This window comes from Neovison vison, chromosome 5, assembly GCF_020171115.1.
Source record: "Neovison vison isolate M4711 chromosome 5, ASM_NN_V1, whole genome shotgun sequence".
Lineage (NCBI taxonomy): Eukaryota > Metazoa > Chordata > Mammalia > Carnivora > Mustelidae > Neogale > Neogale vison.
The window spans coordinates 157407670-157434026 of NC_058095.1; the positions used below are offsets into that span (position 1 = coordinate 157407670).

Genomic DNA, 26357 nt, shown 5'->3' on the forward strand with positions numbered 1-26357 from the left:
ACATTAAAAATGGAATTACATGATCCAGTAATTCCATTACTGCATATTTACACAAAGAATATGAAAACATTAATTTGAAAAGATGTATGCATGCCTATGTATACTGCAACATTATTTGCTATAGCCAAGATACAAAAGTAGCCTAAGCATTTATCAGTAGATGAATGGACAGAGATGTGATGTCTATACACCATGGAATATTACTCAGTCATAAAGAAGAATGAGCTCTTGCCATTTGCAACAACATGGATGCCTCTGGAGGGTATAGTGCTAAGTGAAATAAGTCAGATAAAGAAGATAAATACCATATGATTTCACTTATATGCGGAGTTTAAGAAAAAAATGCACAAAGAGAAAAAGACAAACAAGAGAACAGAGTCCTACAGGGAACAAACTAGTGATTGCCAGAGGGGAGGTGATGGGGATGATGAATGAAGTAGATCAAGGGGATTAAGAGTATACATTTTTTTAAAGAAAGAGTTTGAATATCTGCTCAAAACTTTCTGAATGAGACCATTTAATTGTCCACTGACATTTCTGAAACTCATTAACATTGCGTTGAGGAGCTTGTTAGCTTTTGAAAAAGCATCCTGGGAACAGACCGCTCCGAGTAGGCGTATGTTGTTCTACAGGACACATAGCCTCAGGTCTGCTCTTGGTCCCAGATCAAGTGCAAATTGGAAGAGAAAGAAGAATTTGTCTAAAGGATAGCTGGCTCCATTATTTTCGATTTATCAAAATAAGAAATGCATTTTCACCTCTCACATGGAAATGGCCAAGTTAATATGAAATATGCCTTTGGAGGACCTGGTAATTGAAATTACTACAAATTTTCCTCATGAAAGAGGAAAAAGAGAAACACTTCCTTTTACCTGACTGTTAGATCGGAAATTTAATTTATGTTGCAGCTTCCTCTTTGAAAAATAAATTTTTTATTGAGATATAATTCAAATACCACAGAATTCACTCTTTTTAAGTACGCCACTAAGTGGTTTTTAGTATATTTATAAAATTATGCAGCTTTCACCGCTATCTCATCCCAGAGCATTTTCATCACCAGTAAAAGAAATCCTGTGCGCCTTACCAATCACTCCCCATTCTCCTCTCCCGTCAACCCCTAGAAACTCTGATATGCTTCTGTCCCCATGGATTTCCCTAATCTGAGTATTTCATATGAATGTAATAGTAAAATATGTGATCTTTTTGTTTCTGACTTTTTTTCACTTAGCATACTATTGTCAAGATTTATCCATGTACTTCATTCCTTTTGATGGCTGGATAGTACACATTTGTGTGGCTATACCACATGTATTTATCCATTCATCTGTTAGTAGACATTTGGATTATTTCTGGAAACTTCTTGACCATCATGAATAATGTTCTATGAACATTCTTGTATAAATTTTTGTGTGGGTGTGTGTTTTAATTTCCCCTGGGTATATACATATACGTGGAGTTGCTGGGTCATAGGGTAACTCTAACTTTTTGAGGTACATCTGAACTGTCTTTAAAGTGGGGGCACCATTTTACATTCTCACCAGCAATGCAAGAGGGTTCAAGTTTCCTTCCATCTTTCCCATTATTTGTTATCAGTTGTCTTTTTGATTACTTAGAGTTTTCTTCACATAGAAAACAAAGTCCCCAAGATTATTTGTACCATAGGTGATGTTCCCATATTCTGATATGTATCCTTACTGATTATAAGTACAAGGTTAGGATATGGGTAAAAGAAAATTTTCATTTCATAAATTTTATTTCTGACTTGACCCCTTTTCACCAGCAGCCCCACATGGAAACTACTGTTCTACCTGCATTAATAAGATATCATTTGAGAGCTTGAGTAAACCTGTCACGCTTTTAAAGGAACAAAGATTAAAAGTCAGTGTCCTTCAGATTACTGTTATGCATTCATTCATTGTTTAAAAATAACAAGTTTATGATGGAAAAATAAGAAAAGCCTATAAAGTATGTCTCAAACATAGAAAATCACTCTCTATTACCAGTTGTTTTTTATTTATCCCTAAATTTTTTAATATGGTGTTAGGGTAAGAAAATTATGGTGGGTTTTAATTTTGGTGGGTTTTAATTTTGGTGGGTTTTAATTTTTGCTAACTCTGACAAACACATCTTTGTTTCTTACCTTTCTAGAGATTCTCTAATGTATTAGTTACCATTTTTAGGGAATAGCACATATGTAAAATTTATTTTGTTAAAAAGGTGTTGAATATTATGTTTAGCATTAGAAAACTTTATTATTTTTATAATTCATTTAAGCTTTTTAAAGTACTTTAGAGATCAATAAAACGCTTCTCCAGTTTCCTCAAGGGAAATGGAGGTATTGATGAGTGGAGTGATTTTGCAGGGAACCATAACAAAATATGAGAACTCTGAGAACGAAGACCAGGGATTTATGAGAGCTAGTCCAGTGCTCGGACCAGTGGCCAGAGACCCTCTCTTTCTCACAGAGCTACCTTTGCAAACTCACTGGCATTGGATGTTTTAAAGCAAATGGCCAATGTGAAAACTTCTTATAAAGGATTAGTTTTGCCATTAATGAGTGGCAGCTGCAGCTGTGCTTACATGAGTGAGGAAAGCAATTACAAGGCCCGTCGGTTCTCAAGCCGGCGATCTGCAGCCATTCGCTAGCTGGGGCCAAGAAAAAAATTCTTCACGTAGAATGTACTTGAAGTTCTTCAGCGTAGTCCACCTCAGGGGCCAGGTAAAGGCTTTTGTGCACCGGAAATTAAATTAGATTACTTGCTTCTGCTGGTGATGACTGAGTGTGATCATTGTGTCTTGAAAGCAGGAGGATAATTTAGATAATCTTTTAAACTCTATTAATCCTGTGGCTCCTTGATTTCTATTCCTTATGGCCTACAAATATCTTTTTATTTAATGCGATGACTCTCATCTACTTGATTTGGACCCACAAGTATTCATCCTAATTTCTGCCTCCTGGGCTTTGGAGCTAAGGGTCAGCTTTCTCTAGTTACAAGCCAAGGTTCCGCTCAAAAACTTGAAATGGCTTATGATTGACTACACATTAATTTTAAGTTCTTTTTGACTTAAGAATACAATTTTTAAGTTTTTAATTGAGGTTCTCCTTCTGAGAGTGTGTCTGGCTTGGTCCAAACAATGTGAGCCAAATTCATGTGCATCACTTAGGAACAGAGGCTTAAGAGGCAGTGAGAGAGAGATTTGCCATCTCTCTTGTCCCCTCACAGGGATTTGCAGGGTTTGCGACGGTGGTGATCCATTAGCTTGGGTGTCTGAATGAGGATGGTTGGAGAAACCTCTGCTGACCTACCGAGGACCTATAACAAGAGGGAGAAATAAACCTTTGTTGTTTTAAGCAGCTGGAATATTAGGGTGGTTTGTTACTGCGGGAGAACTCCTGACTCAGACTCTTTTCCAGGTAAAACATTCAGGGAATGCAGTTAGAGCAAATAAACAAGCAAACACAAAAAACCATACTTAACCCCAAAGAGAGGGGCACTTGGGTGGCTCAGTTGGTTAAGAGTCTGCCTTTGGCTCAGATCATGATCCTAGAGTCCTGGGGTCAAGCCCTACGTGAGGCTCCCTGCTCAGTGGGATCCTGCTTCTCCCTCTCCTCCTGCCATTCTTTTGCTCTTTCTTTTAAATAAACAAACAAATAAATAAATAAATACAATCTTAAAAAAAAAAAAAAAACAGAAGAAGAAGGAAAAAACAGTTGAGGTTTGTAACTGTATGCATATCTTAGCAATAGCAATACACAGATACATATTTTAAAAGTGATGTATTCATGCTATCAACAGCATTTATGTACACTTGCTCCACAGGTAAAATGCTAAGAATATTGAATGTATTATCTTTTTTTAAAAAAAAAAATAGGTCCTCAAGACAATGAGGTAGGAAGTATAATTATTCTTCTTTTTACAGAAAAAGAAATTGGAAATTTGAATAGCTTGTCATCTTGCATAATAAGTTCCAGAGGTGTAAGTTTTTATACAAACTTTTATTATAGGCCATCCAACTGCAGAGCTGTTGTTTTAGGTCATTTACGCAGTCTTTAAACAATGCCAATTTGTTAGCAATATACAATGACTGCATTTCCTTGTTAAAAGCATTTTTATGCAAGATCGTTGATATTGTTGCATAGTATTCCACAGTATAATTGTGACAGACAAATTTAATCTGTCCTCCTCTGCTAGACATCTAAATCGTCTCTTAATTTATTCAAGTTCTAAATACTATCATTTACGTTCTTGCAGCAGAAAATTTGCACAAATCTTTCTTAGACATACGTCTAAATGCCTACCAGTATATTAAAGCTTTTCAATTAAAAAATAATCGCCCAAGCAAATCCTAAATCTAGAAGAAGTGTACCAATATACCCTCCTACCAGGACATAACAGGGGTTCCCTTCGCCCGCCAATAGGGACAATTTCAATACTCAACTTTTCTTGATACATTTTGCTCTTGCTGTTATGAGCTTACCACTTACCAAACTCCTTTCATTGACTTCTATAATCATCAAACAAATTATTTTTCTGTAGGCATTATTATTCAGAGGCTTGTGCTTGCTGTATTTGCCTTCTTTGATCATCATTTGTCCTTGTGTCTAAGTCATCTTTTTGTTTGGTCTGCAATCTCGCATGCTTTTGTTACCTGTCCTCTGTGCCCTTTGGTTTTCTTTTATCAGACTTGTTCTAAGAGGTATTGCGTATGTTTTAGTCCTGAAGCACACATAAACGTGTACTCCCACAAGGGAAGGTGGGAAGTGGAGGAAGAATGATAAATTGAGGCTAATTATTTAATATTGTAACTTTTAGAAAATAGAAACTATGTCCTCATTTTTATCAATTAGTATATTTTAATTAATGAATTAAGCAAGTTGGTTCAATTCCCTTAGCTAGGAACATACTTTCAAAGAATAATAGCACGCCAAATTCCCACCATCTGGAGATTTTTCAATTACAGCCATAATTTATCTCTTTTACTGGCAAAGCACATCTTTAAATATTCTTGTTTTATTTATCAGAGAAGTTTCCCATGATGCCTGCATTTTTTTTTAACTCTGTGATTTTTACTTTGATTTTTTTGACAACTGAATCATTATTTTTCTTATTCATGTACACAGAGATGTTATTATTTCAAACAGAAAAAGTATTTAAAAAATGGAAGTTCTCCAGTGTATTTAAAAAAAAAAAAACAACTTTTGGAGGGGAGGATCTTTCTATATTTTTACTAATTTTTTTACAGATTTATTGAAGCATAATTGATAAACCAAAAAACTGCACATATTTAATGTATACAATTTGATGAGTTTGAACATATGTGTACACCCATGATGCCATCACCATAGTCAAGGTCATGAATGTATCCTTGCCTCTAAATAATGTCCTTGTGTCCCTTTGTGTGTGTGTGTGTGGGGGGGGTGTAGTGGTGTTAGGGATGAGACATATTTGAAATAGTCAGACTTATAGAAGCAGAAAACAAAGTGGTGGTTGCCAGGGGATGGGAACAGGGAAATGAGGACTTGTTTAATGGTTATAAACACAGCTATATAAGATGCATACATTCTAGAGATCTGCTGCCCTACCTAGTGCTATAGCAAATGATACAGGATTTTAGACTTAAAAATTCAAGAGAATAGATCTGCATGCATTTAAATTAAGCACCACACCACCCATGGTGATTTTGATTATATTTTTAAAATTCTTGGTGGCCTAATTAAATATCTCATTTTAAGTGAACTGCAGTGGAAAAGGCACAGAGTTTTCACGTGACAAGGCAGCCCCGTGTGTTCTTCCCGCAGTATTTCGAGACAGCAAGTAGGATTCAGATCTATACTATTCTAAGTATATCTTAGATCTCCTACATCCGCCAGTGCTCGAGGACTCTGGAATGGTCATGCACTAAATTATGGCATTTTAAACATAGCTGCTAAGGACCACAGCCAAAGAAGACGAAGAAATGACCCTGTGAAATTAACGTCTTATTCCTCCTTATCTGGAAGGAAGGGCGCTGCTTTCAGTGACTCACCAAATGGGGAAAATATCAGTGAATTTGTAAATCATGTCAGAAATAAAAAATCTGTATTTTGTCGTATTATATGATGAAAATTCAGTTCATGGATCCTCAGGCAGTCTTCCATGGGTCCCTGAGCACACTTGGAACTCCTAGGGCTTCTGCCATAGCTTCTGTTTGTTCTGTTGTCATGGAACAACCCACAGTAGTAGTATGGCCCCTAAGAAGAGAAAAAGCCTGTTTATTATTTGCTTTCTTTGTACTCAGAAAAACTTACTAGAATGTCTTTAATTGTATATGCATCTTCTACTTCACAAAACCTCAGGAATATAGATGTTATTTATTATGACTTTTCAAAGATAAGGTAAAGATAAAAAGTTTGGGGTCCAAAGAGAATGAAATACAGTGCCTCCAACATCCTTCTTCTGTGTCCTCATGAGGTGCTGGGACCCCTGCGTGCTGGGACATTTTCTGTCCTCAAGGAGGCCAAAGGTGCAGGTGTCCAGAACTGGTGGCTTCCTGGAAGGTCCTGGTTAAATCCAGGGTTAAATCTCTCATCCCTATGAGGAAGGAACACTTGCTAAACTAAAGGCATAATTTTCATAGATTCAAGGGAATTGCTAAAAAGAATTGAAAAAAGCCAAATTTAATAGAAATGGCAGCCTCATAGAGGATGATTATTCAGGGACTCCTTTTTCCAGTAGGTAATCACCCCGTTCCTTATTCCCCATTCTTTGTTTTATGTTGCCTTTCTTCTTGGCATTTTTATATTCAATAGAACTTAGAGAAGAGGAAGAAATTCAGAGGGTGAAACAATTATTTTGTATGATTTTAAAAAAGATGATAGAAGATATTTCAGAAGAAAGTAACAAACTTAGTATTTTTTAATTGCCTGAGGTTTTTCTAATGTATAGTCCAGAAAACTGTATCACTTCCAAGACAGAGTGAATATTTTTTTGTAGCAGTCAACAATCTTGCTGTAATGTTTTATCTCTTGACAACAGAACATTTTGTGTCAAAGATAGGAATCGATCCAAATAAATAGACAACTTTTATTACATTTTTGCATAATTTTTACGTAGTAAATTGAAAACCAGTGAAATCCTTTGGCTAAGAAAACTTCCTAGTAAGAGGTGCAGCAAATATTGTCAAAATCTATTTGAAATGAAAATAGAAAATTGGACATGAATTCAATCCCTATTTCTTTAAGTGAGCTTAAAATGAAATGTGTGACAACTGTGACAATTTTGTTACTACAATTATATATTTATTTCTATTAAAACACTAAACACATAGTGAGGACATAGTGTGTTGCTCTAGCGGTTTTGTACTTGATTTTTATTCAGTAGAAAAATGCAAACCAGATACTTTAAGTGGGAAACAGTAAGGGCTGGCTATCAGCCCTAGTCTTCATGGAATCATACACTCTGCAGATTTCCGTTTTAATAGAAAACGAATGAGGCAGAACGTCATCATTTTGTCTAAGCTTTAACGTCGTAGAGCTGATCAGAACCCCATGATTCCCCTCTTGGACACACAAGATGTTATTAAAGATGTTATTAAAAATTGATGGGGCTGGCCATTGCGCTGTATTCATGTAATGGATGTATCCAGTATATAATCATGTGATAACACATAGCCAATTAATGCATCATCTTTTCTTTAGTGGTGTTGTTTATAACATTTAATCAACCTTATATCTACTGACCACCCTACCATGTATCTCTGTGCTAAGCCAGGGTTCGGGAGGATCAGGAAGCCGCATTCTGTTTTTGCTGATAAAGTTTTATTAGAACACAGCCACGCTCATTTGTAGGCATATGCTGCTTTCTTGCTGTAATGGTGAGTTAAATAGTTGCCACAGAGAGTGTATGGCACACAGAGCCTCAAATAGTCACTGCTTTACCCTTTATAGAAAAACTTTGCTGCTCCCTGTGCTAAGGATTTGTGACAGGTATGGCCAACCTGGTGGGAAGGGGACTGAGTGTCTTGAGAATGAGAAGAGGAAGATACGGTTTTCTAAAGGAATCTGGGTGCAAATATGGCTTCATGAAGTGAGTTAAACTGGAATTGAGTCCACAGGGAGGAGTAGCATTAGACATATAATAATTTTGAAAAAAGTGGTGTTCTAGGTGAGGGAACCACATGAACAGAGACACTGAGTTAACGGGAGGATAACTTTTGTAGGGAACAAAAACATTCACTTTTGATGATAAATGAAGAACAAAAAAACAGTGGGAGACAGCCCCGGGGACACATGCCATCTCTCCTGCCCCCTACCACTTCTCCCCACATTGTGATGGGTTTGACATAGAAAAAGCAACTAACTTCTTTGCAGAACTCTTGTTCTCATAATTGTCTTATGAGGTTGATTGTTAGTAAGAAGGACACACATGGTAAGCATGATTGTAAATATGCTAGAAGGATGTTGTAGAAATGCCGGTTAACCTGGCTTAGGGCCCATTCCACTGTGTCACTGATGAAATGCCAAGCTTGATGTAACTAAAGTTCCCAAGATTGAAATCTTCCCATGAACGAGATAAATATGTTCGCATCTTTCCTATGCCTATCTCTCTTCTTCCTGCACCTCAAATCATGTCTGCTTATTTACTGACAGTAGGAAAAGACAAGCACAAATCTAGAGTGGCTGTTGTATTAAAAGTCACTCATATTAGCAGAGTAGTCAAATGACAACAGTTCAGCAATCAGGTTAGTATCTCAAGGGTCACATTATCTATCCCGGGTATGTCTACACATACCCATGTGTTTTATTTTTATTTTTTCTTAGTTTTTATTTAAATTCCAGTCAGTTAGCAGACAGTGGTATTAGTTTCAGGTGTGCGATTTAGTGATTCAGTACTTCATGCAACACCCAGTGCTCATCGAGAGTGTGGTCCTTAATCTCCATCATCTCCTTAACCCAGCCCTCCACCCACTTCCCTTCTGGTGACCATCAGTGTCTTCTGTATATTGAGTCTGTTTCTTGGTTTGCCTCTCTGTTCCTTTCTTCACCCTCGGTCCTGCTTCTTTGTTTTGTTTTTTAAATTCCACATACGAGTGAAATCATATGGCATCTGTCTTTCTCTAACTGGCTTATTTTGCTTAGTATCATACTCCCTAGATCTATCCATGTCATTACAAATGGTAAGATTTCATTCTTTTTATGGCTGAATAATATTCCATATCTCTCTCTCTCACACACACACACACACACACACACACACATCTTCTTTATCCATTCGTATTATCCTCATGTGGTATTTTATTTTATTTTATTTTATTTTATTTTATTTTTTCAGTGTTCCAGGATTCCATTGTTTATGTACCACATCCCATCCATGTGCTTCAAATGACAAAGGGCATCATATCATGAAGCAAGATAGTAGATTTTGGGTATGGATGGGAGTGGCTCTACACTCAGTCTAGACTTTGCCACTAGCTAGGTATCTGAGCCAGCAAGTCATAGGCTAAAGTGGCAGCAAAGCCCTAATGGGGACTGTGAACTTAACTTCTTTAGGCTGCTTTCCCACTCCTTTGTTTCTCTCTGCAGTAAGTGAACTTGACCGTGTTCTGACTCATTTGGGCCCTTACATTTTCTGTTCGGTCACATGGGCTCCATGCCCGTGATTTCCGACTCAACTTCACAACAGACTATCTGGTTTTGCAGAGCTATCTAGACAGAGCTGACTGTTCCTCAGGAGAATCAGGTGACTGGCCAAGCTGTTCTTCTAGACTCTGCTCTTTCCCAAGTGACTGTTTTGAGTATGGAGTGATGCATTTTTTAGTTATGGCATCCTTTCGTTTGGAATAAAGCAGTTAAGATGGATGAGATTTGGTTCTCCATAAATATTTATTTCTCATGTGATGTCTTTTATTTGGATAAAGGAGGAAAGGCAGGATTCTTTGGCTTCTTATTTAAGTTTCTAAATAATTCTGGCCTCTTTGCTGCTTAAAATATCCATGCCATGTGGATGCTTGTAAATAGTACCAAATGGTCTGGCATGGTACGGTCGTGAGCCATTTAAGGTTTGAATGGTCTCAAGGATGAAACGGCAAATCTTTGAGGTCATTTTTGTCCTTTACAAGGACATTGAATTTTTTGCTAGGATTTCTTTCTCTGGGTTTCTTCCTAAGGCCACATATTTCCCAATAGCTAATGAAAGGAGCTTAAAAGAAATATTAAAAAATACAAACAGATATAGAGAATAAGGTGACTAGAAAGTAAAGTCTCTTACACTTACTCATTTGATTAATTTGCTAGAAGTCAGGTATGATTAATGTTACTATTCAATTATAGTTGCAGTGGTGAGACAGACTCCCACAACTTGATGCTCTTGAGTGTAGTTTATTACAATTGTGAAAGAGTCAGTAGCAAAACCCAAATGGCATAGTTCATGTTTGATTCTAAATGCACTCTTCTGGATGATCATACTACATAAAGAGAAAAATCCAGAGGGATTTTGGGAAATGAGATCCTTTGTGTTAGGTTGTGTTAGGAGGCCTGAAGGTCTTGTGGCTGCACATGGGTTGGGCAGGGCTGCTACAGACTGCGTTGTTCAGTCCTGTTCTCAAATGTTGCTTTGTACAGGCATCAATTTCTTACTTGGGTGGAGAGACTCCTACTCACGGCCAGTATGTGCTTCCTCTCTGTACCTCATGCAGTCGGCCACTTCCATGGTGAGGGCATGTATGTCTGTGGGTTTGACAATTACAGAGATGGTTGTGTGGGCCACGACACCCTCACAGGGTGCACTCATGCCATTTTTCATTTGTGTGACCCCTGAACATTTTTGTGTCTTTCTGGATCCTTAGTTATGTTATCTGTAACCACAGTAGTATTATAACTGCTGTGTGTCCTCTAGCATGTTGTGAGGGATAAGAAAGACAGTACATGTGAGATTATTTAATTTTAAAACTAACTTGCAATTGTAAGGGATTATAAGGGTTTAACCAAATGACATAGCAGCTGAACCCAAAGACACAGAATTTATTTTTTTTTAAAATATTTATTTATTTTAGAGGGAGAGGGAAAGAGTGTGTGCACATGAGTAGGAGAGGGGTAGAGGGAAGGGGACAAGGAAACTGTTGGCTGAGTGCAGAGCCCGATGCAAGGCTCACTCCTACAAACCATGAGATCGTGACCTGAGATGAAACTGAGAGCCAGATGCTCAACCAACTGAACCACTCAGGCACCCCAAGAGCACAGAATTTCATACAGAAAACTAGATCAATATTCACTCACTCATTCATTCATTAATTCAGTCATACATTCAACCTATATTTGTTGTGATCCTACTATGTGCCTAGAGCCAGTCTAGGTGATGAAGAAAGAAAAATAAATAAGACAATATCAGGGCTCCCACAGAGTTTCTAGTGAGTTTGTTTGGGGGAAGCTAAATAAGAAAAATAATTTCAGTTACTGCTAGAAGAAGGAAGTCAAGATAATATGAAGAGTGTCTGGTGTGGAGTTTGGGGTTTGCTCCAGATAAGGTGTCAGGGGCCTTCATGGAGGAGGTTCTCTTTGGCTAGATCTGGGTATTGAAAGGGGATCAAATGAGAACTGAGGAAAGATAGCCAGAAAACAAACAAACAAACAAACAAAAGATGACTTACACAAAATTTCAGACTCAGACGATGGAAGTTTCCTGGAAGAGATCCACATCAGGTGGGCTCTGTCCTTAAAGAACCCGCAGAGGAGACTGAGAGCTTGTTGAAGAAGAATTTTTAAAAGACCAATCCAAACTCCTACCTAATTTAATTTTGTTCGTGATGCAGCCTGGGCATCAGGGAGTTTAAAAGCTCCCTGATGATTCTACTATGCAGTCATATTAAGAATTGCTGCTCTGCAGAGTCTGTAATGGACAAAGTCTTGCAGCAAAGGATGGTCATTTGTGCTCTTGCCCTACTTCCCACAGAGCAAACAAGGCTTCGGGGAGTGCTAAGAGTTGCAGAAAAATTACTGTCTTGTGGGGTCTTTTCCTCATGCTCTGTTGAATAGGTGGGAAAGCAATGAGGTGGAGGTGGGGGGTGCAGTGGGGGGTATGGTCTTGGAGAAGGGGGGAGAATAGTTTTCAAAACAGGAAATCACCTCAGGAGGCACAGAAATATGAAAGAATATGTATGTTTGTTCAAGGACTTGCTCCAGCCCAGTTTTTGTGTATCTGAGGTGGGGGTGAGGATCTGTATTTTTTTCTAATTTAATTTTATTTTTTAGTGTTCCAAGATTCATTGTTTATGCATCACACCCAGTGCTCCATGCAATATGTGTCCTCCTTATTACCCACCACCAGGCTCACCTAATCCCTATCCCCCTCCCGTCCCAAACCCTCAGTTTGTTTCTCAGAGTCCACAGTCTTTCATGATTTATCTCACCTTCTGATTTCCCCCAATTCACTTTTCCTTTCCTTCTTCTAATGTCCTCCACACTATTCCTTATGCTCCACAAGTAAGTAAAACCATATGATAAATGACTTTCTCTGCTTGGCTTATTTCACTTAGCATAATCCCCCCCAGTCCCATCCATTTTGATTACAAAAGTTGGGTATTCATCCTTTCTGATGGAGGCATAATACTCCATTCTATATATGGACCATATCTTCTTTATCCATTCGTCTATTGAAGGGCATCTTGGCTCTTTCCACAATTTGGCGATTATGGCTATTGCTACTATGAGCATTGGGGTAATATGGCCCTTCTTTTCACTAAATCTGTATCTTTGGGGCAAAAATTTTTGGATCATAGGGTAGGTCTATTTTTAATTTCTTAAGGAATCTCCACACTGTTTTCCAGAGTGGCTGCTTCAACTTGCATTCTCACCAACAGTGTAAGAGGGTTCCACTTTCTCTCCAACATTTGTTGTTTCCTGTCTTGCTAATTTTGGCCATTCTAACTGATGTAAGATAGTATCTCAGTGTAGCTTTGATTTGAATTTCCCTGATGACTAATGATGATGAACATTTTTTCATGTGTCTGTTGTCCATTTGTATGTCTTCTTTGGAGAAGTGTCTGTTCATGTCTTCTGCCCATTTTTTGACGTGATTATCTGTTTTTTGAGTGTTGAGTTTAAGAGTTCTTTATAGATCTTGGCTATCAGTCTTTTTTTTGTAGCGTCATTTGTCTGTAGTGTTATTTCATGGGTTGCCTCTTTGTTTTGTTGACTGTTTCCTTTTCTGTGCAGAAGCTTTTTATCTTGATGAAGTCCCAGAAGTTCATTTTTGCTTTTGTTTCCTTTGCCTTTGGAGACTTGTCTTGAAAGAATTTGCTGTGGCCGATGTTGAAGAGGTTACTGCCTGTGTTCTCCTTTAGGATGTTGATAGATTCCTGCCTTGTGCTGAGGTCTTTTATCTGTGTTTTTAAATAGATTTCCTTGTAAAGACGAAGCATTTGAGTATGAATGCTGGGGATATATCTCTTTCACAAAAATATCCTTCCATGGCCCTCGATTGCTCAGAACTTTTCGACCTGCTTTCCAACTTCATAGATTGTTTTCTGAGAACTAACCTGTGGTGCTGTCTTGACCTGAATAATTTGTATTGTAATGAGGGTTTCTTGGAAATCTCCATCAAGAAATTCTTAACCTGGAGTTCATGCAACTCTGGAGGTTTATGGTTGAGTATCAAGGCAATAAGAACCTCTTAAAATAGCACAAATGTGTTGTGTGAACCTTCTTATACTTTTATGAAAAGAGGGTCATAGCTTTTTTTTTTTTACCAGATTCTAAACGGTCTGTATCATATCAGCCAAAGGTAAACCAAAACAAACACTTTTAGAGAGCTATCACAGCAGATTTTTAAAGAACATATTTTGAAGTACTTGCACCTAACTATACACTTATAGTGTGATAATTAAATCAGTACATTATACTGCTAGGGATCAAATATAGAAATAGTTTGTAATATTAAACTTAAAATCTAATTGTATATATAACTTATGATTTAACTTGTTTTTTTTAAAGATTTTATTTATTTATTCGACAGACAGAAATCACAAGTAGGCATAGAGGCAGGCAGAGAGAGAGGAAGGGAAGCAGGCTCCCTGCTGAGCAGAGAGCCCGATGCGGAGCTCGATCCCAGGACCCTGAGATCATGACCTGAGCCGAAGGCAGTGGTTTAACCCACTGAGCCACCCAGGCGCCCGTGTTCATAAGATATAAGTTTGGAGTAAAAAGTGGACCAAGCCCCAAACCATTTTATTCTAAGTCGTGAGAATTTGTCACTGAAGTTTCTCATTAGGGTGACTGGAAACACAGACAGATATTCAGACAGGGAAAAAGATAATCCCACTGCTATTTTTCTGTCAGAACAGAATGACATTTCTTCTATAATGCTTTTGGTTTTACTCTCTACCCATGAGAGGTGTCCATTCTGATCAATAAATGTTTTAAGTATTGGATGCTTATAAGAACACAACCTGGCATTCTAGAAATAACAGGAGTATGTGAATAAGAACAGAAGGAAATTTAATTTATATGCTAATCAAGTTTCATTAGTATTGTTTTAAGGAGACCCATCTCATTATGTAAAAATAAAGTCTTTTATTAACAAATATAAAAATTTAATAAAGAAATATAATTGGTGTTTTGCAATTCCTATGCGGCTCCAAACTGAGATTTAGTGAGTCCATAAACTTATTTCCAATCAGCATTCAGTCATATTGATATTGTTATAACTTTGGCTAGTTCATGTCCTTATTAGTCTTGGAAACATGTAGGATATGGCTAAATTATCAAAAAAAATTATTCCAGTCCAGTGGGACAAAGCATGCAACCCAGGGAAACAGTGGAGCAGATGGATGAACAGGTCATAAAGCAGCCGTAACTGTTGGTTGTTGATCTTGAATGATCCATGGTCTACTTTCTGGACTCACAGCTGTTCATCATATATCTATTCCTATATTCATTTATTTATTCAATGCAGTTAGTTACATTGGCAATATAAAATGACAAGAAGGGTCTCTCTGATGTTTACTTTAATAACATAATTTGGGTAGATGTTATTTTGCTTCTAATGTTGTTTTTAGCCTCTGGTTGAATCCAAAGAATTTATTTTTATTATATATTGGTTATACTAGGGAAAAGAAGTTTAATGAGTGTATTTGCTATACATGCAATGTAAGCAATAAATATGGAAAGTGTTCAAGAAGCTATAGCTCATGTTTATTAGAGATGGAAGATCATCAGGAACACGAGGGCAGAGCGTTACGGTGCCCAGATCACACTTCAGAGAAAGCACCAGGTGTAGATATCCAAGGAGTCATTTGGACTTTACATCCTGAAAGGAGTCTAGATTTCTTTATTATGTTTTTGATCCCTTTGTCATTAATTACAGCACTGAAGATATAACAAAATTACACAGCATCAATATTAACTAAAAGTCTTTTGAGTGCAAATGGCTCAATTCCAGTTCAACCAGAAACAAACAAATGAATTATGTACTCACCTAACCAAGAAGGACAGAGGTAGGATGACCTTTAAGATGGATGGAAAGGGACTTAGACAAGCTCATATAACTCTCTCTCTTTCTGCCCCCTCACCCACCAGCACACACATTGCTGCTTTTGCCAGGAGTTTGGTTTTAATCGTGCTATTGCAAGTAGAGTTTTCTTAATGTAGGAGGGACACGGATTTTAACACCACCTAAGGTTATATTTTTACTATGCCCTGACCAAGGAAGATGAGAGGTTCTTCCCTTCCAATTCAAGGGAAGAGGGCAGAAATCTCAGGAAAAAACTCAATGGCTTAGGCTGGAACCATGATCAGTTTTGAACTAATACCGTGTCCACATGAGAGATGATGGAGATTTGAAGTTGGCCCACCTTGGAGGCAGCTCTGGGGTCGTGAGGTGCAAGGTTTCCAGACTTCAGAGAGCCCTTCTGAGCAGAGGAAGCAGTTTTTGCCTTCTATAACTGCGTTTTAGATTGGTATTGGTCTCAAGACTATTTGATTACATGTAGAGCCTTCTTCATGTGGCAAGGATGATGTATAGCATATTTTCAGATTCATAACCAAAGGACACTACCGCATTACAAGGAAGATCATTAATGGCCGTGGTGGATAGAAGAATGGTCCACAGAGACATTCACGTCCTGGTCCCTGGAACCCATGGATATGTTTGGTTACTTGGCAGAAGGGGAGAGGTGCACACAGAACTAAGATTGCTGATCAGGAGAGTATAGTGGGGTATTTGGGTAGACCCAGAATAATCACAAGGGTCCTTAAAGTGGAAAAGCAGACAGAAATGGTTTCAGAATCAGAGTGATCCAACCTGAGAAGGACCTAACCTTCTGTTAGTGACTTTGAGGATAGGGGGCACGGGGCCCAGAGTCAGGGACTGTGGTCAGCCTCTGGAAATGAAAAGGCAAGGGAGTATTTCCCCCTAGAGCCTTCAGAAGGAACGCATTCTGCTGACACCTTTATTTCAGCCTAGCGAAATCCATTTAGACTTCTGAACTCCAGAACTATCCGATAATAACTTTGTGTCGTTTTGAGCCAGAAAGTTTGTGGTAATTTGCTATGACAGCAATGGGAAATAATGTAGTAATCCATGGAAATATTCTTTGCTATAGTTAATAGAATATACTTCAGAATCTTTTTCTGAGTGAATTATGTATTCCTTTGAATCGTTTTAGACTTTTTGCAGAAAATCTGAGAAGGAATAATGTTAAAAAAATTATTCCTTTTACCACTAGTACTTCATCTGTCAGCATAAACCTAGAAAGATTAGCTAAGGTATAATTTCCTTGTTGACTTTCTTCTTGCATTATTTTAAAATCATGGAAGTTAGTTTTAAACACAACTTTATATCATACTTTCTGTACTTACATGAGATCTTACAGTTTATTCCTTATGTAATATACTGTGGGTACCTTGTTTTAATTGCCATATACTGTATTTTGAGCAAACATAATGTGCATCTTTATTCCATTATTTAATCCATTATTCCACTTAAATGGTGCGTGAACACAATGACAGGATTTTAATATTATGGTCTGAATGTTTTTTCCTGTTTCTACATCATAATTCTACATTGTAATTCTGTATGTACATTATTATCTAGAGTAAATAAGTAGATCCAGTGTATTCGGGGCCTACATTTTGGGAGTCTTTCATAATAAAATGAATTCAAAATTGTAAGTTTGAAATTAGCAAAGAATGAATATTTATTTAGGATGAAAAGGGATCAACATCTGAAAAGCCGACAAATACCACAAACACTGAAATCCAGAATATGACGAAATTACAATTTTATGTATCTAGTGTACATGGCTCTATATACTTTAGAACCTGTTTCTTTTCAACTTCCCAAATGTGGGTTGGGCTTAATAAAATGCATTTAGTATTATGACTTAGTTTTTGGCCTCACATTGTCATTGGTATTAATTCTAGGAGTATTCCTAGAAGCCATCCCTACACCCTAAAATGCCATGAAGTTGACTGTACCCCCACTAATCCCAAAGCATATGTATCCTCAACTTCCCTTGTCTAAATCCCCAGGTGCCTGGAGCTATGCCATGGTCACTTGACAAGGGGGGACGTATAGCTAAGTGGAAGTTGGACCAGCAAGGGAGTCTTAATTAATAATAAATTTTAAATAAAAATAAATAAAAATAATAGTAAATATTATACTAATAAATAATAAAATTTAAATAAATAATATATTTTAATAAATAATACACGAATAATTTATTATTTTGGAAATTTCAAAAATATAGATCACCTCTTGCCAGGGTCCTCCCCAGCACCAGGGAAAGGATCGCCATAAGTAAAGAAATCTGTGGATTAACTGCCACTCGCTCCATGATCGATGTGCCTTCATAGTTGACCCTGAAGAACTGCCCTTGGGGGTTGTAGGCAAAGGAGAGAGTGACTAGTTTCCGTGCCCCGTCCTGACTTCCTGAACTTTCCTCCAGAAGAGTAAGAAGCAGATCATTTGCTAACGTGGGACACTTACTGCGGCTTCAGCCCGTCTTTCGATCGATCGCTGTAAAGGTGAGGTCCGTTGTGACTCCTTATGATGCTTCTGCAAAGACGCTTGGCGCGTTGGCCTGGCAGCTGTCTATCTCATGAGGTTGATATCAGAAGCCTTCTTCTGTACTATCAGCAGGAAAGCATCTGGTGAGAGAGATAGTTTTGTACATGTGGGTCCCTCCAGCTCAGGCATCTTTCCTTTCCCTGGGCATGTGTGAAATTGGAAGTATTTGTCATATTATCAGCTTCCAAATACACTAAAAAACAAAACAAAACAAAACCTGGAAGTGGATAGCCTGGGGCCTCTGAAGTTTCTATTTTTATTTATTTGTCATACAGAATGTCACTTTTCACCTGAACCCCTTGCAGACGTCAAGGTCTTCCTGCAAAATATAATCGTGACCTTGAGTCTTAGTGTCATACTCCATGAAAAGCCAGATTTTAGGGGATGGAAATTCAGAGTTAGAGCCCTTTTGATTATTTTTTCCTTCACTTAAAAACAGATAAGGAAGTTGAACCACCGCAGATTGATGCTAAGCCTAAAATGAGCTTTGCATACTCATTGAAAACAAGGTTCCCACATCCTGCAGTCTTTTTTCCCCCCTCTTAAAATGTGCTTGTCCATCCATGCACAAGACTTTAGAGACAGGAGATTTTCAGAGTCTCAATGCATCGATAGGAGGATGAACAAAAAGAAAGCTTTTTCAGAACTTTATTGCTCTCTGTGACTTCTCTCCGGGAAAAGGCAGACCTTTAGTTTCGTCAAAAGGGAATAAGACTGTTCGCAATGACAAATTAAGGTTTCAGGGGATAATTGAAATAAGGAAATGGAAAAGTTTGGTGGATTATCCCCAAAGCCTGGATCAGACAAGGAAATAAACCAAAGGCAGCCCAGACTGAAGTGAGGATATACAGTCTCAGGTCAAGAGCCTGTGCTGGTTGGGAGCAAAGAGATAGAACAAAAAGGAATGAGAGGAAATGTTTTCCCAGATTGGAGACAGTGGTGTGTATATACATGCTGGGCCTTTGCAGGCTGAGAGTATGTTTTTTACTTCCTTTATTTCTTTTGCGTGCACAGAGCCCGGCAATGTACTAGAGGCTACATACTGCTTGAGCCAACCTTTCTCTATATGCAAAAATATGTATGATTAGGCTTTTGTTCTTGGGCAGTGTTTCTAGTATTAGATTGAAGATTTGGTAGGCGATAGAAGTTAACATTTAATAAGTATTTACTATGTGCTAGGCACTGTGCTGAGTGATAGGGCTCAGCGACTGCTCTCATGACCTTGTAACAGCGGTATATATCATCCCTACACAGCTAAACAATATCTGTCTCTCCTTCTCCGTCTATATAAATTCCGTCGTTTCTGTTCCCATCGATACTATTCTAGTCCAAGTTCACGTGTGTGTTCTTTCTGCTGAGGATATCCACTGGCACGTTGTGTGCTGCAGTAAATCAACCTCTCCTCCTTCATCTTTCAGCTAGCCCTGTGTACATGTTCATTTCTGCATGTACATGACTGTAACATAATTTTTTGTTTTATGTTCTGCCCTATTTTTGGCTTCATGGGTAGTAATGGTATTCTTGGTATTTCTAGATTCTAGCATCAGTCAAGAACTTGGCTGAGGGTATGGAACAATGATTAATGGTGTGGTGTATGACCAAGTGAATGCCCCCATGAATCCACAGTTTCCTTGTCTAAGTAAATAACTATGTGTAAGTAATGCAAGAAGTGGTTCACAGCCTGGGTTCCTGAAGACTTCTAGACCTATGGTAGAAAATCTTTATTTCAATGAATACAGAACCTCCTTACCATGGGTCTAATTCTGTATTCTCTTGCAGCAATCTGGAAGAGGAAGGGAAAAGTGAACCTGGAATGAGGTTGGTGTGTGTATTTTCGTGTACTTGTGACTTACTTCTTAAGAGGGTTAGTGATAATACAGGAATTCTCCAATAGTCACCCTTTTTTTCCTCTACTTGGGGAGTAGATTATATTATATTCAGACAGATGAACAAAATTTTAATTTATTAAAATATGTGATTTCCATAAATCACTGACACTTGTTAACATTAATTAAGATGCATTTTATTCTCTACTTAAATTGTATGTTTTAATCTTTCCAAATAATTCACCAGAGATTTGGAGAAAATTTTTAAAATGAATATAATGCAACCTGTTGTTTATTAATTTAGCTTGATCCTGTGGCAGAGTGATCTAATATTTACAGTATGATCAGCAATCTGCAAGAAATTTTTAGAGCTTACCTCTTCAGTTATTCTAGGGTGGTAACTTTTCTCTAAAAGTCAAAAAAGTTCATTAAATGAGTCAGACCTCATTTTTTATTCTGAAATGATTATCTTATTTTGATGCAAATACCTAATGTGTAATTCTGTTATATTTCTCATTCCACATTGAGAAACATTGTGTCATTATCTTAAGAAGAGGCATATCTGGGCGCCTGGGTGGCTCAGTCATCCAGTATCTGCCTTCAGCTCAGGTCGTGATGTTGGGGTCGTGGGATCCAGTCCCACATCTGGCACCTGCTCGGCGGGAAGCCTGCTTCTCCCTCCCCAACAACCCCTGCTTGTGTTCCCTCTCTCTCTCTCTCTCTGTCAAATAAATAAATGAAATCTTAAAAAAAAAAAAGGCATATCAATACATTTAGTTATTCCTTCATGTATGGTTCTATAGAGATTCCTGACAAAATTACAAAACCCAGGTCTCCAGCTGACCTTCATCTGAGGACAGATAACGAAGTTCATCCAGGCGTCATTGTAGTTTCAATGATGTAAAGAAATCTGTTGCAATCACGCTTAACCTTCACATGGTTTTGTTTTAAGGGGAAATGCAAGATTTAAAAATGGACAATTAACATAAGAACCTTTTCTTTCACCTTGGATGAGATCATCAGGGCCGGTCTGGCTAATAGTCTGATGATAGAGCATTTTTTAAAAAAATGAAATTGTGTTTTTGGAATATACGCTCTATGGCCTTTTTGAACCTCATTTCAAAATACCCCGTAAAATAACTAAAGGAACAAATTTACTAATATTCCATCGGACTCGTTAAACACACCCTTCTGCGGTCTGTTTAGGGGGCACTGTCTGCGGGCTCTTGGATTCATGCAGAATAATGATTAGTGCAGGGGGACCCAAAACCCCAGGGTTCATAGAGAAATTACTTGGAAGAGAGAAAAATCGGGTCTGTTGCACGTCAGTTATGCAAACCCTTGCTTCCTTCAGGCAAATTTCACTTATTTGTGTTTTGTTTAGCAAGGATCTTTTCATGATTTCATTTAGGATATAATGTTTCTTCTGGTTTCCTGTGACTGTCATTCAGATGGGAAAACCTTGGCTTGCGTGAAAGCAAACATCATTGCTTCCTGAGTCACAGCTCTGCTCTGAGCAAACGTTTCCATTCCACGCTCCAGTAACGACCATACTTTTAATTTTCCCTGCTCAGAGCCTTGACGTGTTCACCTGAAAGCATTTGAAAATAGCCTGCCACTCCAGACGGAGGCGAAGTCAGCGTCCGAGGTGGGGAGGTGGGCCGGGCTCAGGATCCCTGGTTTCCCTGGGCTGAGTCCTAGATGGAGACCGACGGAAAAGGCAAGGTAGACGGACACCAAAGAGAGGAGAATGCAGCGGCGCCTTCTCTTTGTGCAGAGACACACGGCCTGCAGCCGCTCTGCATTTTATTCCTGCTAACTCAGTGACTTCCCTGCGAACCAGGCAGCAGAGCCCAAGCATCAAGGATTTCCTCTGCCTTCCTCCAGCTGGTGTCCGTGCCATCCTGGTCACGGCCACCAGCTGGAGCCTCGCACACATTCCCGTTGTGGCTAAGTGGTTCGGGAAGGTGAGGGAAGCCCTCCCGCCCTAAGCTACAAATGAACGGAATTGCAGCCCCGTGTACCATGTAATGAACATTCACCCTCATGTGCAATGGAGGGGGGCGTGCGAGGTATTTTTTTGTAGTAATACAGTGCGATCTGTGAATTCTGCCATGTACCACATTAAAAGGGCTGCTGCCAGTCTGTGGAGAGAAGAAGCAGGTAATTATTCAGAGACTATGCTTCTGCCACTGAATGTTGTCACATAATGGTCCCCTGCTGAGAGATAAATGTAGAGGCAGAGGCAGTGGACTTAATTTTTTTAAAGCAAGAGACATTTTTTCGTTGACACAATTGCAGCTCTTGTGATTACCTTTCCTGTTTTACCAAATGAAAGGTTGTGGATTTTAATCATCACGCTTGATGGAGGGCTGATGTCACGAAGTGACAGGAGGGAGCCCGGTGACAATAGCCTGCTGTGTGCAGATTGACTTGGTAAACACTCTTGGCACAGACTTCAGCCACCGAAGAACTACTTAGTGATAAATGGGTAGATTCTTGATTATTGGTTACAGTCCTGACAGTTAAGACTTAACGTGTCTTTACTTTGTCAATGAAGAGTCAGCGGCCTGTAACGTACGGGAAGGCAGTGGTAATTTGGTTTCAGGAAACCACTTTGTTTCATCGGGTGGTTGAGGGTTCCATGTCGTGGCTAGAGGGTTCCATGTCATGGCTAGAGAGTTCCAGAACTGTCCTGTCTTACAAGAGCTCCTCGGGCCCAACTCTGTCTGTGTTTATATCCAGTAATAGTTATAGCCAGTTTTTACTGAGTACTTAATGATGCGTTAGACGCTATTCTGAGAAATTCACATCAGTTTTTCACGACTCCTACAGCATTCACATCTGTGCAGGAGTGTAGACCGGTGAACACTGGGGGAAGGCTAGAGACGTGGGGAGAGATGTAATGGGAAGCAGATGATGCAGGGCTAGGTCCTGTTAAGGATTTTTGCTTTGACTTAGAGTTATTTGACAAGTCGTTTAATGGTTGAGTGCTTAAGTGCTATGAGCAATTAGTTCTAGCCGACCGTCCTGGCTATGGTGTAGGCAAGACACAAGAATGGCAAAGGGAGGACAGGATGTCAGGAATCTCTTGCGATATTCCAAGCCAGAGATGACTGTGGCTTGAACTACGTTTGTGACATTTTGGTGATGAGGGTATATTGGGTTCTGGAATTTTTCTGAAAATAATACCAATAGGATATCCTTTTTTTTTTTAATAAGATTTTATGTATTTAATAGAGAGAGAGAGAGAGCACGAGTCGAGCAGCAGAGGGAGAGGGAGAAGCAGACTCCTGGATGAGCAGGGAGCCTGATGTGGGACTCGATCCCAGGACCCTGAGATCGTGACCTGAGCTGAAGGCAGACGCTTAACCGACTGAACCACCCAGGTGCCCCCCAATAGCATTTCCTGACAGCACATGTAACAAATATGAAATAAAGAGATCACAAATAGGTCAACATTTCAATCTAAGACCCTACGCAAATGGAAAACAGAGTTGTAATTAACTGGGGGGTGGGGGGGTGGAGCATGCTGTAGATACTCTCATTTTACCCAGGAAGAAATTAGAACTCAGGGGAATGGTAGTTTTCTACCATCAGGTACTATTTCAACTCATTATTTTGAACAGACCCTGAAGAAACATAATAGGGCAAGTTTTGAATATCAGAAGCTGAAAGCAGTAAATGCCAAGCCTGAAAAATAAGCCCAATTATTTTTATCATATTTCCTAATATTACTTTCATTGTTAGCTTCAATTATTGGAACACTCAGTAGAAATGAAACTGATATGTCAGGGTTTGTGATGTTTGTCAGCTTTAATATCACTATCCTAATAAAATAACCTTGGATTAGAGTGTTCAGTGAAATAACCACAAATTGAAACTCTGAGAACAGGTAGAAATGGATGGATATCAATTTCTGATGACAGTTGTCTAGAAAGGGACTGCGGAGGTCCAGAAGATGAGCTCTAGCATGCCAACATGCCTGGCAGAGACAATTTCCTAGAGTTAAGATGTTCGATGATAAACTGCACTGACGATTGGCAACATTGAATAACAGGTCTAGGGTATGAACACCATATAAAATGTCCACATTAAACAAAATCAAAATAGCAAGTATCTAATATGTTATCTGCAAACAAAATAAAATTTAATCTAAATTTTCTCCTTAGAGTGTCCACAAATTCTTCAGAAACTTTCTTGCTGTTTTAAAGTATGCATCACTATGACCCATGAAATTTTATGGCTTTTCCCATATCCTTAATCTATTAAGCATTTTTAAAATGGCACACTGTTTCATGGCATTAAAAAAGTGAGTTTTGTAGGCATTTTAGTTTAAAACATGTAATTTTAAATGAATAATCATTTTCTCCAACATAAGCAGCTTATCGCAAACGTCAGTTCACATTAATGGGTGTTAGAAACTAAGTGATTGATGGTCCTTTTGAAGAATCAGCCACATCTTTTGTCTATCTTAAAAAAGTACCATCTAAAAAAAATAAATAATCATAATAAATTAAAAAGTACCATCTACTCCAGACAACTTGGCACTTTTACTGTCTTTAACTGAGTTCATTTTGCCTTGCCTCTGGTAGTGTTTTGCAGGTACAATAACTATCTTGTGTTTCATTGCTTTGTAAAGATATTTTAAAACACAAATGAGGGATTTGAATTTAAATTAAAACTGAGCTGCATACCTTCTTAATAAAGTTAATAAATCAGTTGCGAAGATCTTAATCAGTATATTTTCTATTGATGTCCATTTGCCTATTCTCAGGCAATGAAATCACATCACTTTTCTTTTAAGAAACCATTTTAAGATTCATCCTCATTTCAGAAACCTTAAAATATGAAAAGAAAATGTAGAATCAAGGGATTGGCTACTTACAGGCTTTCTGATTATGATCTTAGTTGTTCAATAGAAAGTGTAAAGGGGTATCTTGAAAATCATCCTGGAATAGGAGAAAAGATCCACGTTGAGGTCCTGTATTGGCCACTTTAAGGCTGTGTGGCTTCACAGAAGTCAGTGAACCTTTCAGATCTCCTTTATCTTCTCTACAAATAAGGATAAAAGTCTTGTTCGGATTAAATGAGGATGAAATGGAGTTTTCTTTTCTGTTTCTCTGATCTCTATTTGACTTTCTGCTGCTTCTCAAAGCCTAGTCTGAATCGTAAGACCTCTTTTCCATTTCCATTTGCTTTTGGTCATTTTTCCTAGCCGTATGGTATTATTATGATCATGGGATATAGCTTGGAGAGCCCCTGTTTGGGAATATCCCACTGATTTTTATGCCATATAGTATGTGAGGTATGTAATCAGTTTTGATTAACATTCCAAGAGTAATTTAAAGAAAATTGACATATTTAATGAATTAGCCCTATTGATTATTTTGTCCAGATCCTGTCTGATCCCATCTAGATTTAATCTACCCAAGGTGGCAGGAAGAGTGCTGTATATTCCCATACCAATGATCGGTTTCTTGTTTTGTTTCTAGCTTGTCTGTCATATGCATTGCTGATGCATGGTATGGAGGGATGATTCCCGATCATACACATTCACTAACACTGAACTGTTAGAAGGACAAAATCATGTGACCTTGTTTAGTTGTTTTGTATTAAATTCTACTGGGTCAGAATTATATTTTACCATCTGTTTTTATCTGTGTGCTTGGTAAATTTTTGCCGGTGCTTTTTCTTTTGTTCTTCTTCATTCTTTTGAGTCAGATTTGTCCCTTGTGAGCATCACACACTTGGATTTATTATTTTGGTTTTTTAATCTAATATGTAGATCTCCTTGATAAAAGGGTGGGGATTGTGTATTGGAATTCATTATCCTAACTGATACATTTGATTTGATTCCTGTCAACTTGTTTTGTCTTTTCTTCATGTCAGTTTTTATTTTCTGTGTTTTGCTTCAATTTCTGTATGAAACATGTTTTATAGACTTCAATTTCCAATGCTTTGCAAGGAAATAGATGTTTTTATTTCTCCTAATGATTACTTTGTATTAGTTTAGAAACATTATCAGTGCCAATTTTTGCAAGGGTCTCAAATTAACTGGCATCATTTGTCCTTCCTCTATTTAAAATGAGAGATTTAGAAAATAAATAAATAAATAAATAAAATGAGAGATTTAGAGTTTTTTTATTTTCCTCTCATCTTTACTCACTGGAAATTATTAATGTAACTTTGGATTTTAGAACTAGGTAAATAAAATTAAATTATGACTGTTTTATTGTGCTTTCAGTTTAAACACTATTTTTAGCATTTTCATTGAGTAGTAGAACCCTATTCAAAATAGTCATTAAATCTAAATGCTGTAGTTAATGTCTACAGTGCTTATGACCAGTCCTATTTTTCACATCTCCTTTTCCTTATATTTCCTTTTATGCATTTGGAAGTAAATTCTTAAGGTATGTTATCTGGATAATTTATTTTCCAAAACCATGACTATCTAAGATATTTTTTTTAAATTAATTTACTTTTTAAA

At 38.0% G+C, this 26357-nt stretch overlaps 1 protein-coding gene across 1 annotated transcript in view; it reads left to right on the forward strand.

The window, feature by feature from the left end:
- The window catches only part of ITGBL1 (integrin subunit beta like 1), a 209032-nt gene that overhangs the window by 111776 nt on the left and 70899 nt on the right, over positions 1-26357 (forward strand). The window lies entirely within an intron of this gene.